The sequence below is a fragment of the Rousettus aegyptiacus genome, unplaced genomic scaffold (genome assembly GCF_014176215.1).
Source record: "Rousettus aegyptiacus isolate mRouAeg1 unplaced genomic scaffold, mRouAeg1.p scaffold_m13_p_2, whole genome shotgun sequence".
Taxonomy (NCBI): domain Eukaryota; kingdom Metazoa; phylum Chordata; class Mammalia; order Chiroptera; family Pteropodidae; genus Rousettus; species Rousettus aegyptiacus.
In genome coordinates this window covers 22,199,336-22,211,966 of record NW_023416295.1, presented here as the reverse complement: position 1 = coordinate 22,211,966, position 12,631 = coordinate 22,199,336, and the positions used below count along the sequence as shown (strand labels likewise).

Below are 12,631 nucleotides of genomic sequence, written 5' to 3'. Positions count from 1 at the left end.
AGTAACCCTGAAGAAACCTGTGTAACAAGTGAATGAAGTGTTACAGGGAGGAGGGAGTGATCAACTGTGTCAAATCTGCTGATAGGTCAATTGAGATGAAGACTGAGAACAGGCCACATAGGATTAAGTTACATGGAGAGAAGTCTTGGTGAAATGCTGGAGGCGAGGGGTGTGGATTTAAAAGAAAATGAGAGAAAGGGAAGTGGGACAATGAAGAGAGTATTCTTTCAAGATATCTACTGTAAAGAGTGCAGATATAAATGAGACGGTTAGCATGCCAGGCCCTGGTGTACACTGCTGCTGCTGCGAGCTGCAAACGTGTCGGAGGAGATGCCCCGCCTTCAGAGATCCAGTTCTTAAGGGGAAACGGCAATATCCACAGGTCAGGGGTGCAAGAGGGTATTTTTTTGTTTGTTTGTTATTATTTAAGATTAATTTTAAGAAGCAATATATTAATTTATATGGGAACCGTAACTGGTAAACAGACCAGGAATAATTGTAACAGATCAGTGCTTTCCTCTTCTCTGTTGGAAAACTATTTGGAAAGTACAATTCAAATCACACAATTATTTCACGAGCATTAATAACACTGATAATAACACTGATCCCATTTCTGAGAACATGGCACAAAGGTGTTTGATAGATATTTCTAGAATAAATGAGAAAGGTCACCATGGCCTTGAGTCAAGGTAGAAAAGCAAATTAAGAGCGATGAACTAGAATAGGCAGTGTTCATAGAACTTCAGTTTGTAATGAGGGTGAAAGTCAGGTTCAACAGAAGCAAGAGAAAAATAACAGGAAAAGGAAGCCGTGGTTAGAGAAAGCTCTCAAATATCACTTTCTCCTTGAGGCTTTTTATAATCCAATTCATGAGACCATCCCCCTTTCTGGACCTCTCTTGAGGCACTTATACTATGTCAAGTTATATCATTGTGATCTTTTCTACTTTAATCTCCCCAATATTGACCATATTGTCCAATTGAAAAATTGAGTTAAAAAAAGGGGTAGCTTCTGAGTCCACTCAAAAAAAATAGATGTTGGAAGTTTGATATTTCATTTCTATGGTTTATGTAGATGTTCGACCAAAATATATGAAACTGGGAGACTAGATTTCAAATCTGAAGTGTACCTAAAATATTTAGTAAAATAACTTGTACTTGAATGAATGGATGATTGAATAAATGAGTGAATGAACAAAATGAAGTGAAAAGAGAAGCCAGAAGGGAAGTCAAGAATGCATGATTTAATAACTGTTTTGAGGTCCATTGGTCTGACAGAGGGACACAAGCGAATAGGGGAAGTGTGCGTGCAGTCAGGAAGCACCTAGGAAGTTAGCAAAGTAACTAAGACATACAGAGATAGGGCCTAAATTAAGGTCAGTGTGAATATAAAGGAAGAATATGGGGAAATTTTAAAATAAAAAATTACCATATTTGATGAGTGATAAATACAGGCTATTTATATTAAATATAGGAGTAAATAATTCCAAGATTTGGTAAGAAAAAGGGCAGGGAGATGATAAACTCAGTTTTGAAATGTATTTGACCCAAGGGTGAGATATCCAAGTAAAAGCTAGTAACAGGCAATATTTTAACTAATACTTAATACACACAAAGCATTGTTCCAAGTATACTTTCCATGAATGATCTCATTTAATCATCACAATACTATGATGTAGGTGCTATGATCATCTTTATTTTATAGGTGGGAATACAGAGGCGCGAGAATGAACAATTTGCCCGAAGTTACAAAGCGAGTAAGTGGCTGAGCCAGGATTTGAACTGACAAAGATTAAGGAATTTATCCGGAAACCACACAGATATTCATTATTTATTCAATGTTTAATGAGTACCACTACATTCTAGACATTGTGCTGGTGCTAGGATGAAAGGGAGAGGAAGAGTTGGTGGTGAACAAGACAGATGTGGTCCTCACCTGCACACACCTTACTTATATGGACATTAATCAAATAATTATGGGTATGATAAATCAGAAAAGAAAACCATTTGGTTAGGAGGAGTGGGTGACAGAAAAGAATTCCAGGGGAAAGAAATGTCATGTGAGGTGAGAGCCTACAGTAGGGAGAAGAAAAAGAAAACCACTGAAGGAATTCAAACAGGGTAGTAGTGACTTAACCTGATTCGTATTATTAAAATTGCTGTATGTATTGCTGCAGTATGGCAAATTAATTGGAATAAGCCAAGAGTAGTTCTGTAGGACCTGAATGATAGTTATTTGCAGTACTTCAAGCAAGAGATGAGATGGCTTAGACTGCAGTGGGGTGTAGAAAAGTGGCCATAAGAATGGAGAAAGTTTACAAACTCAGTGTTTTCAGACAGACATTTCTAGCTGATTCTAATGTGTGTCAAAGGCATCTTAAGTTTCTGACTTGCACTGAGTAGATGAATAGGATGCCCTTTACTGATCCCAGGGCTATGGGAAGAGGGTTTTGGAGGGAATATGATATAGAGGTTGAATTTGACATGCTCTAGTCGTCCAAATGAAACTGTAGTAATGGAGGTTAGAAATATGATTCCAGAGTTAAAGAGCAAGACCTAGGCTTGAGTTATAGGATGGACAGTCTTTGGTGAGGGTATGTGAAGCTATTGGAAGAGGATGAGACCATGGAGGAGAGTGTATATGATGGACTAAATAAGAGGGCTCAGCTCAGTAGGGTTCAAATATTTAAGAATTGGATAAAGGACAAGCAGCAGTTTGTTAAAGAGCAGCCAGAGAGATAAGAGGAAAACTCGGATTATGAGAACAGCGGGAAGAGCACATTTGGATGAAGGTGTGGTCAATAGCTTTACATGCTAGAATAAAGTCTTGTAAGATGATGACTGAAGCTTGTCTATGACAAATCAGAGCTACTTCTCATGAGCGATAGAAACAGAATGTCCATGGTGTAAGAGACCACTGGAGTCATGGTTGGAGAGGGATTTAAAAGAAATCTTTAAAGAAATGTGAGATTTAAGCATGTTTAAATACTAAACAGGAAAGCGAGTAGAGATGGAAAGGTTGAAAATAACAGAAGGAAAGGTGGATACTCTTCAGTGTAAAGTGCTTGAGAAAGCAGGTGATCAATCAAGACTACCAGGAAGGGGGAAAAGAAAGTATCAGGATGGACAACTTTCCTTGTAACAGGAAACCAATAAGGGGCGGAGCTCAGATTTGGACCAGCAGCTCGATCTGCCTCCTAAAGACAGGTTTGCTTTAAGGGACAGAAAGAGAATTATAAAGGAGGACTTCAGAGTTGAATAAACGGAATGAAAATAAGTATCGTGGCCTTGGGCGACCTCTGAGTGAGCAGTTTCAGTAGCTTCGAAGCAACGGAAGTCACACTGTCGGGTTTAGAATGGGAGTCGGCGGTAAAGGGTGGCAGTGGGTGCAAACCACAGCTGTAGAAAACGGGCTGTGAAAAGAAAGCGACACAGAATGGTGCCAGAAAAAAAGGCGGGCAGGTAGAGGAGGAGGGGAGACATTTTGAAAGTGTCGAAAAGCAACCTCAGTCCGGGCAGGTCATTTGCCTGGAGGGCCGAAGATGACCCTGGCTGTCAGCGCCCAGAGCCTCCCCACCCCCCACCCCCGAAATAGAACAGTCCCGCTGGCTGCAGCCAAGTTTCTCAGCTGATTCTCCGAGCGGGGCCGATCGGCCTGCAGAGGCGGAAAACTTTCTCCACGGGGACCCCACGACGCCCCCGGGCCGCGCCGAGACAGCCCAGCGGCCTCCAGTCCCAGCGCCTGGTCCTGCCCAAGGCCTCGAGGGCGTTTGCGGAGCCGCAACAGCCCTTCCTCCCCAACTCGCCTGACTCCCTCACTCTGCCGCATCCCAGATCCCGCAGCGCGGCTCCCACGTCCCGCCAGCATTTGAAAGTTCCTGGCCGCCGGCGCTCAGGGACCCAGGCCTGGCCCGCCGCTCACCGCCGCAGGGGCAGGCCCGCAGGGGGTTTCCACCGAGTCGCCGAAACCCCTCGGGAATTCCCCACCCCGCCGCACATAAACCCCACTTCCTCCTTCAAATTTCCGCCACCAGGTTTTATCCGTCGAAATGCTGTGTTGAGGCTTAGACCACTCCTCCCCCTGCGGGTCCCAGCCCACCTTCGCCTTCCTACTCCCGGCGGAACCCCTCTGCCTCGAGCGAAGAAGCCCGAAGGCCTTCGGCAAGTTCCGCCTCCAGCGCGAGGGCGGGGCCGCTCGAGCTCCTCCGGGCCGAGCTCGGCTGTTTCCGTGCGCGGCCGCTGCGCACTCGGCACTGGGCGGCGCTGGCTGGCTCCCTGGCTGCGGCTCCTCAGTCGGCGGCGGCTGCTGCTGCCTGTGGCCCGGGCGGCTGGGAGAAGCGGAGTGTTGGTGAGTGACGCGGCGGAGGTGTAGTTTGACGCGGTGTGTTACGTGGGGGAGAGAATAAAACTCCAGCGAGATCCGGGCCGCGAACGAAAGCAGTGACGGAGGAGCTTGTACCACCGGTAAGAGGAGCAGGAGGAGGAGGCAGGAGCCGGAGAGAGCCGGGGGGACGGAGGGGGGACGGGGAGGCGCCGGACACCCGCGCTCGGGGCCTTCCCCTCGCAGGAGGGGCCGCGGTAAAGATGGAGCCTCCGCCCGAGCCCCACAACATCGCCGCCGCTCGCAGCGAACAAAGAATAATGGCGGCGGACTGGAGCCAGCGGCTGCCGGGGCGGCAGCGACTCTGCCTGCAGCCAGCGGCGGCGCTCATGGCGGGGGGCGGCGGGCAGCGGGCGGGGTGGGAGCCAGCGACCGGGGGTGTGTGCGGGCGGCCGGCCGCCGTGAGCTGGCGCCCGCGTTCCCGCCGCCGCCGGGCCGGGCGCGGAGCCGGGAGCCGGGAGCCGCCCCGGGGGAGGCCGCCCGCCCGGCCCGGTCCGTCCTGGCGCTGCTGCTCCCCGCGCGGCTAGCACAGCCCCCGCCGCCCGCCTCGCCCCCGGCCCGGCCGGCTGCCTGGGCAGCGCCGCCCGGGTGCCCGCGGGGGGTGGAGGAGGAAGAAGGCGACAGTTGAGGGCAGAGGAGGTGAAGGTGCCTGCCTTCCCGGTAGCCTCCGTGGCTGCCGTGCCCGCTTCGCGAGGAGAAGCGCGGCAACGGCTGACCTACACTTCTCCGCTCTCTCTTTGTGCAATAAAGTTCGAAACCAAAGGTTTCTTCTCGTGCTGTATTTTGTTCATGCCTTTTCCCACTGCTCACACCCCACTGGGGAAACACTGTTTTCTTCTCTTTTCTGCTTAGTTGAGATGATGAGGGCTGGTGCATTTTTTGATGATTTTGATTCTTTCCCTCACCCTCTTTTTTTGCCCCCTCCCAGTAGTCATGGAAATGCATTCTTCTGAGGAGGATGGGGGTGCTAAGAAAAATATTTGTAATAACTTTAAAAAACTGGAGATCTTGTAAAAGGGAAGCTGGTGTTTGAAAACAGTTTCGGTTTTAACCCTTTTCAATAAGGTAATCACTTGAGATCTATCATACTGAAACACTTCGTTGAAACGAATATTAGCCGGTGTACTTGTGCTGTACATCACTTTTTTTCTTTCTTCTTTTTTTTCTTTCTTTTTTCTTTCTTTCTTTCCTTTTTTTTTTTTTTTTTTTTTTTTTTTGCCAAGAATGCTAACAGCCTTTGGGTCCTCTGGATCTCTCCACTCCACCTCTACCATCATGTTTTTTCCCCACATATTTCTACCTAAACTTAACATATATTGATTAATACAAATTCTAAAAATAGGCATTTAAAAGTATCCATTATTTGTCTGGTATGGATTAGGTAACCCCAAGGCTTATTTTTTTTCATTGCCTGGTGGGAAAAACCACAGCAGAAAAGTCATTGACACATTAAAGATTAAAAGATAATTTTTAAAGGATCCGGAATGTGACCTATTTAAGTTTGTCATACCTTCTTAGGTTACAATTTCATTCTGGCTTTAGCTTGCAACAGTTCTGCCTTCTAAAGGTTTAGTATGAAAGATACTTTTGGTTACCAGCTATTAAAATCTTTTACACTCACTGCTCAATTCCTGATTTCAAAGTAAAGACAAAATGGTTATTTTTAGGTGATGCGAGAGATGAACAGTATTTTTTCCCCAAAATACTTAATCTGACATGGTATGATAGAATGGTGATGAACACATACAAGGTTTCTTGTTAGGAATAAATATTGATTGGTAATAGAAGCACTGTCTCCTGATTTTTATGTATCCAAGTCACTTTTCCAAAACCTACTTTGCTGTATTGCAAATCTTTATTTAAAAAAAAAAGACGTTAGCAATTTGTCATCAATGAAAAACTTAAGAAGCTACAATAAAGAGTTGGATTTGGAAGATGATTCTATTTCCAGACACTGAGGAAATTGTGATATTAATGATGCTATTAATTACTGCTTTTCCTTAAGAGGGATTTTCTTCTGCAGGCCAATTGAGTAAATTTTTTTCCATTACAGAGAATATAGGACAATAGCTTCAAGAAATTAAAAAAAGAAAGTGTGCTGGTGGATTCTTATCTGAAAGCTTTAAGTTTTTTATTTTATGTATAGATTTATAATCTAATTCTTAGCACTTCCAAGTGAAACTTATAAAACTTTTCATTAATATTTGAGTATTCACTTGGAACATGGTACTAAATTATGCTTCTTCACCCTCTTAGGGATCAGTAAAAACCACAGTTAAATCTGCTTGAACTTTTTTTTTTTTTTTTTGATGGACACATGTAGTCAGAAAGTAAATAAATCTTTGACACAAATTGACTGATGTTAAAAGGCACTTATGGGATTTAAAACTCTAGTGTTACCCTTTTGAAGTTTTCTTCACTTAAGAGCCTAAGGAAACTTAGAGACCTGATTCTACTTTCCGAAATTTATCTTCTTGATTAGGTCTGATTAATATAAATTTTGTTTCTTCATAGAGGAATAGCTTTATTTTGTCTCATTCTAAGACATTGAGTTTTGTCTTTTTGGAGTATAATATGGTTTTAGTAAAACCAAAAATGTATCCCCCACTTCACCTCAATTAAAAAATTTTCCCATCCTTTTCCACGGTAGAAAAAATTTTCTTGTAGCATAATACTTACAGTGTGTCACTGAAATTTATAATTTCATTTATTCCATAAGTACCTTATTAGATATGCTTATATATACTTGTTTATAGCAGCCTATGATACAATCTTGTAAGCATATCTTTCTTGATGTACACAGTGTAACTTCAAGCGATAGCTTTGTTTAACAGAACTCAAATCTGAATATAAGGATATAATAGGGAATGGGGAAAAATGCAAGGAGGATTTTTTCTTATTCATGTGTGAACTCATTTCTACTGCAGTATCACTTGAAACCAGCATCGCAGTAATTCGGATATTTAGTTAGCACTTACTGTGACAGAATGTAGTTGGTGGAAAGAGCCATTAGGTTTGGAATCACTGTTGCCACTACTATCATATGCCTACCTCCAAGGAATATTGTGACTTAAGGGAAGTTTCTAAATCTTTCTCAGCCTCGGTTTCCTTTTCTGTTAAATTAGAATAATACCACCTACTCTATAGGGTCATGAGATAATTATAAAGTACCTCCTTAGGGACTCAGTGATAGATATTCATTTTTAAGCTTTATTTTAAATTCCTGGCTGTGAAAATTAGGCAAGTTTCTTCATAAATTTTCTTGGTCATAAATGTACAATATCCACCTCATAGAAATATGAGGATTAAGTGATACATATAAATGTTTAAATAAAGTAATACATATTAAATGCCAGACATTGTATAAGTGTTCAACAGGTGTCTCCTATTTAAAAGTTATTCATCATTATTATTGTGTTTAATACACTGGAGCAAAAGCTGCAGCAAATCCAAAGATGAATTACACTGTCTCATCTCTAAAGGAACTTTCGGGGACTCAATGATTCATGATTCATAAGGCAGAATATATGTCATAAGAAAGCAGTCAAAGGAAAGAGAGATCATACTTGGTGAAATAATGGAAAAGAAGAATATTATAGTTTTATATTTGCAGTTTTATTTTTGATAAGTAATTCAGATAGTCAAAACATAAAATATAGAAAGTATCTTCTGTGTGTGTGTATCATCTTCACGCCCGCCCCAGTCACCCGAGTGTTACTAATTTATTTGTCTTTTCAGAGGTATCCTCTCCATACACAAGCAAATATGTATCAGTTCCCCCTTGTTATACAAATGATAATATACTATATACACTATTGTATATCTTGTTTTTTTTTTTAAACTTAATATTGCTTGACAGTTGGTTCAGTACTTAAAGAGGTTTTTTTTGTGTGTATATTTCATTGTAGGGATGTAACTATTTTTTAACCAGTTAGCTGATTTTATTTTTAGGATATTATATGACCTTTTAAACTAAGGGAATCTGTCATTATACCTTTATTTCTTTAAATGAAAGGTATTTTACTTGATTGAGAAATGGCAATTCGTGACAGGAAGTTGTCATTTGAACTCCCTCATTACCTTTTTAGCTTTAGTGCATGAAAAGACAAGTAAACTGTGTAAGAGTTAACTATGAAGGTGCATTTAATTCTCTCTTGTTGAGATTCTTATAGTCTTCAACAAACTGCTACCTTCTATTACTGTTTCATCCAAAAAAAAGTCTCTGTAGTTTCTCTCTTAAGTGAGAAAGAACATCTCATGTAGTCCAGTCCTTTTTTTTAGCAGACTATTCTCATGGAATGTTAAAACCTAGTAATGCTGACTAGTATACTAGCTTTTCTCTCATGTTTATTTTTTACATACTCATTAACTTATTCTTTGCTGGTTTTCTAGTATTTTTAGTGTAATTATCAGTGTTTTATATTTGATACCTAAATAAATAGTTTTACCTATATGCTTGTGTACTGAGACAACTGCTTAGATGATCTCCGCCCCGCCCCCCCCCCCCCCCCATTCTACCCACCTGTGGAAGTCCTTGGTCAACAAGTTGGACCAAGTAATACTTATTTAAACTTAGAGCACAAAGTAAGTTTCATTACCTCTCTTTTTCTTTTTTTTTTCTTTTTCTTTTTTTTTTTTTGGCTCTTCTAAGCAGCATTTAACCATAATACATTTTAAATATGCATGCTGTTAGTGTATTTCTCTTTAAAATACACATGCTATAAACTTTTATGTTGATTAAATTTAGAAAGAAAATGATAACTAATCATCCAGCAGCAAGGGCACATATAAACCTCTTATCTTTCAAAAAAGAACAAATCATTAATTGAAACTGTCTTGGTGTATTTCATTCTTCATATGCTCAATTTGACAGTTATACATCCTAAAGTTTTTAATGTTAACAATATCGCCTTATTTTGAGGATTCATTAGTATTTTTATAAAATATTAATATGTGCTATTTTTACTTGCTCAATGACTAAAATGTTTATAAAGCACTTTTTACAAATTTGGGTAGATGGAGAGATAGGTAATTGAAATCTGTAAAGGCAGAACATTTTCCTTCTGTAACATATCTTTGGACTACCAAGGAATTAAATGATTCTCACATTATGTAATCAGTGAATTGCCTTTTAGAGTGGAGGTAAAGATCATGAACTAAAGTAACAAACTGATCATGTGAAAATGACTGTTTTCCTCTGCCATTTAATATATATGTTAACTCAGTTGTCATATAAGAGGTTAGCCCTGCTCAGCTTTGTGAAGTTATAACACGAAAGTATGATTTTTAAACTCATTCTACACTATCTTATCTGTAACTGTAGGTTTTTGAGACACACTTGAAACTTGGATAAAATAGCCATTTGTTTATCTTATTCAGAATGCTTCTCTCCCCTTAACATGCACACTCTTATCCTGTATCCTGTTTGTTTTGTTTTTCATTCTTCTCAGCTCTTCCAGAGTTTTGCTTACCTGTCTTTTAAAAGAAAGGAAAAGAAGATTAATCATTTATATTCTGATGTTTATCCCAATAGAGAAGTAGAAGTAGAAGACAGTATTTTACATCTCCAGTGAAGAAAAATTAACTTTATATATTTAATCAATTACTGAGGCTAGCTACACGAATCTCAGCTTCAAAAGAAAAAAATACTAATACTCCTTGAAAAACTTTTAAATACCTGAGTTTCTCATTCTCAGGGTTCAGGTAAGGTAATAAAGGAATTTCTCATAAATGAGATGGACTGTCAGAACGAAGATAAAAAGTACATACAGTTTTCTTCCTGCTGCTGGATTAATCTAGGATCTCTGAAGAATCTAACAAGGGGCAAAGGTTTGGAATGTAAGAGGTCTGAAGGATTGATATATTTTTTTCCCAGAAGGAGAGAAGAAAAGACTGACATTTTGTTGGAGAAAAGAGAATTAAGCAGAAGTTAAAATAGCTAAGTAATGACCTTGGTAGGAGTGGAGAATGGGCCTAAAAGTTGACTTAAACCAATAGTAGTAGAAAATGCCATTCTCAAAGATTAGTGAATCTTCTCTGAGACTAAGGGTTTTTTTCTTTAATTTTAAGTGTATTCCTAATGAGCTTGTTATGTGCATGTGAGTTTCTGGTTATAAGTTATATGACAGTATGTAGGTCTAACTAAAGATGTTTATAGTTCAGCCAAATCTAATAACCATTATTTTTGAGAGTTGTTATCCCTGTTCGTGTGATTGGAAATAGCAGACTCAGAACTAATCTTGCTTTTCGTCACTGAAGTAAAAATTATTTCTTGTTCTTAACTATTTGTGTTCTTAAAGGGATAGTATTTTCTTAAAAATTGTCAGTAGCAGCTTTGCTTGCTCTGACCAGTAATAGTAATACCTTGGTTTTACTTACTGCCATTTAATATCTATTCAGTGAACATTTATTAACCATCTACTTTTTTGTAGTTGGTGAAATAACCACAAGAAAATTTATTCAGTTAGTATTTTTATAGATATTAAGTGAAGCATTGTTCTAATTGCTATAAACAATAAAGCCTAAGTACGTGGCTCTCGCTCTCAAGGAACTTAAGTGGAGATGAAACTAGTGTAAGACAGAATGATTTCTATATGGCAGAAGGGCTGTTGGAGCTTAAAAGAAGCATTTAAGCGAGGGAAAGTTTTGTGAGTATTTAAATTGAAAGAATTTAAATTGAATACTGAAGAACTTGGATAAGTAGAGATAAAAGGGTGTGTATTGTAGGCAGTGAGGTGGACTACAAAAATGAAGACATGGAAGTAAAATGAATCTAATGTGCTCACAAATTGGTGAAGAAAGTATATTAACTATAAATCCACATTATGAGGAACTCTTGAGTGTGAAGCAGAAAGCTTTAAATTTCATGTAAGAAAAAGAACAATATAAACAGGAATGACATGATAAATTGGGCTAAAATTTAGATTTTCTGACTCCTAATCCTCTCTCCTTCATGGTAAGATTATATTGCAGTTTAAAAATTGGACATCAGATCATTTTTTAAACAGCTTTATTGAGATAGTCACATACCATACAATCTACCAAATTCAGGTGTACAATTTATTGGTTTTTAGCATCTTTATAAAGTTGTGCATCTATCACCTCAGTTTTAGGACATTTTCATTACCCCAAAAGAAACTCCACATTGCAGTAATCATCACCACTCAACCTTTCCATACCCGCAGCACGAAGTAACCACTAAATCTATTCTCTTGTCTCTGTACATTTACCTGTTCTGCACATTGGATGTAAATAGATTTATACAATATGTTTTTCATTGTGGTAAGCTTTTATTTAGCATCTTGCTTTCAACGTTTATTCATATCGTAGTATGTATCAGTACTTGATTGTGTTTTGCTAAATATTCCGTTTTATGGATATACAACATTTTATCAATGAATTATGAACATTGGCTATTATGAATAATGTTACCAAGAACATTCATTTATTGCAGATTTTCATTTCTCTTGGGTATATGCTTAGGAGTGGAATTGATGAAATATATAACTGTTTAACCATTCTAAGGAACTGCCAGACTGTTCGCCAAAGCTATACCTTTTTACATTCTTACCAGCAATGTATGAGGGTTCTGATTTCTCTAAATCCTCACCAACACTTGTTTTTATTTTTTACTATAGCCATCTTAGTAGGTGAGAGGTAGTATCTCATTGTGATTTTTGTTTGCATTTTCCTACTGACTAAATGATGTGTAGCATCTTTTTATGACTTATTGACCATTTGTATACATTCTTTGAAAAATGTTCACATCCTTTGCCCATTTTTAAATTGAGTTACATATCTTTTTATTATTGAGTTGTAGTTTTTATCCTAAATACAAGATATATAATGTTCAACAAGTTTTTTTTTCATTCTGTGCATTGTCTTCACTTTCCTGATGGTGCCCTTTCAGGCACAAGTTTTTAATGTCGATGATGTTCATGTAGTTTTTTTTCTGTTGCTTGTGCTTTTATTGTCCTATCTTGGACATCATAACTTCTTATTTAATTATTACAGACATTTTCTTAATATTTCTGAAAGTCCAGGCAAATAAAACACCATTATTTAATGAAAAATTACTGAAGCCACTAATGCATATTTGGAGTTTTACCCCCTCCTCTGGTCTTCTCTTTATGTGTCCAGATCCCTTAGTTGAAGTAACTGGTGAGAGGAAGCAAGGATAAAAAAACAAGAGGTAACTTTAACTGAAACATTTAATTTAAAGTACTATATTTTGAAAATTACTTGTTATAAG

General features: G+C 39.1%; 1 protein-coding gene and 1 long non-coding RNA gene across 10 annotated transcripts in view; one reads left to right on the top strand and one right to left on the bottom strand.

Annotated features, from left to right (window-relative positions):
• LOC107505171 overlaps positions 1-4,240 on the bottom strand; it is a 37,924-nt gene extending 33,684 nt beyond the window's left edge. The window contains exon 1 of the long non-coding RNA XR_001595653.2: positions 4,099-4,240. This is a non-coding gene — a long non-coding RNA (uncharacterized LOC107505171). The remainder of the gene's footprint in view (positions 1-4,098) is intronic.
• A 10-nt stretch (positions 4,241-4,250) lies between these two features.
• CREB1 (cAMP responsive element binding protein 1) overlaps positions 4,251-12,631 on the top strand; it is a 57,019-nt gene continuing 48,638 nt past the window's right edge. For 3 of the 9 annotated variants that reach the window (XR_001595651.2, XM_016135050.2, XM_036237240.1), the window contains exon 1: positions 4,258-4,463. The gene's annotated coding sequence lies outside the window, so the exon portion shown is untranslated. Of the gene's footprint in view, positions 4,464-8,903; positions 12,572-12,631 lie in introns of those variants that run through there. The other 6 variants (XR_001595650.2, XM_016135048.2, XM_016135047.2 and 3 more) reach the window with 5 other exon arrangements.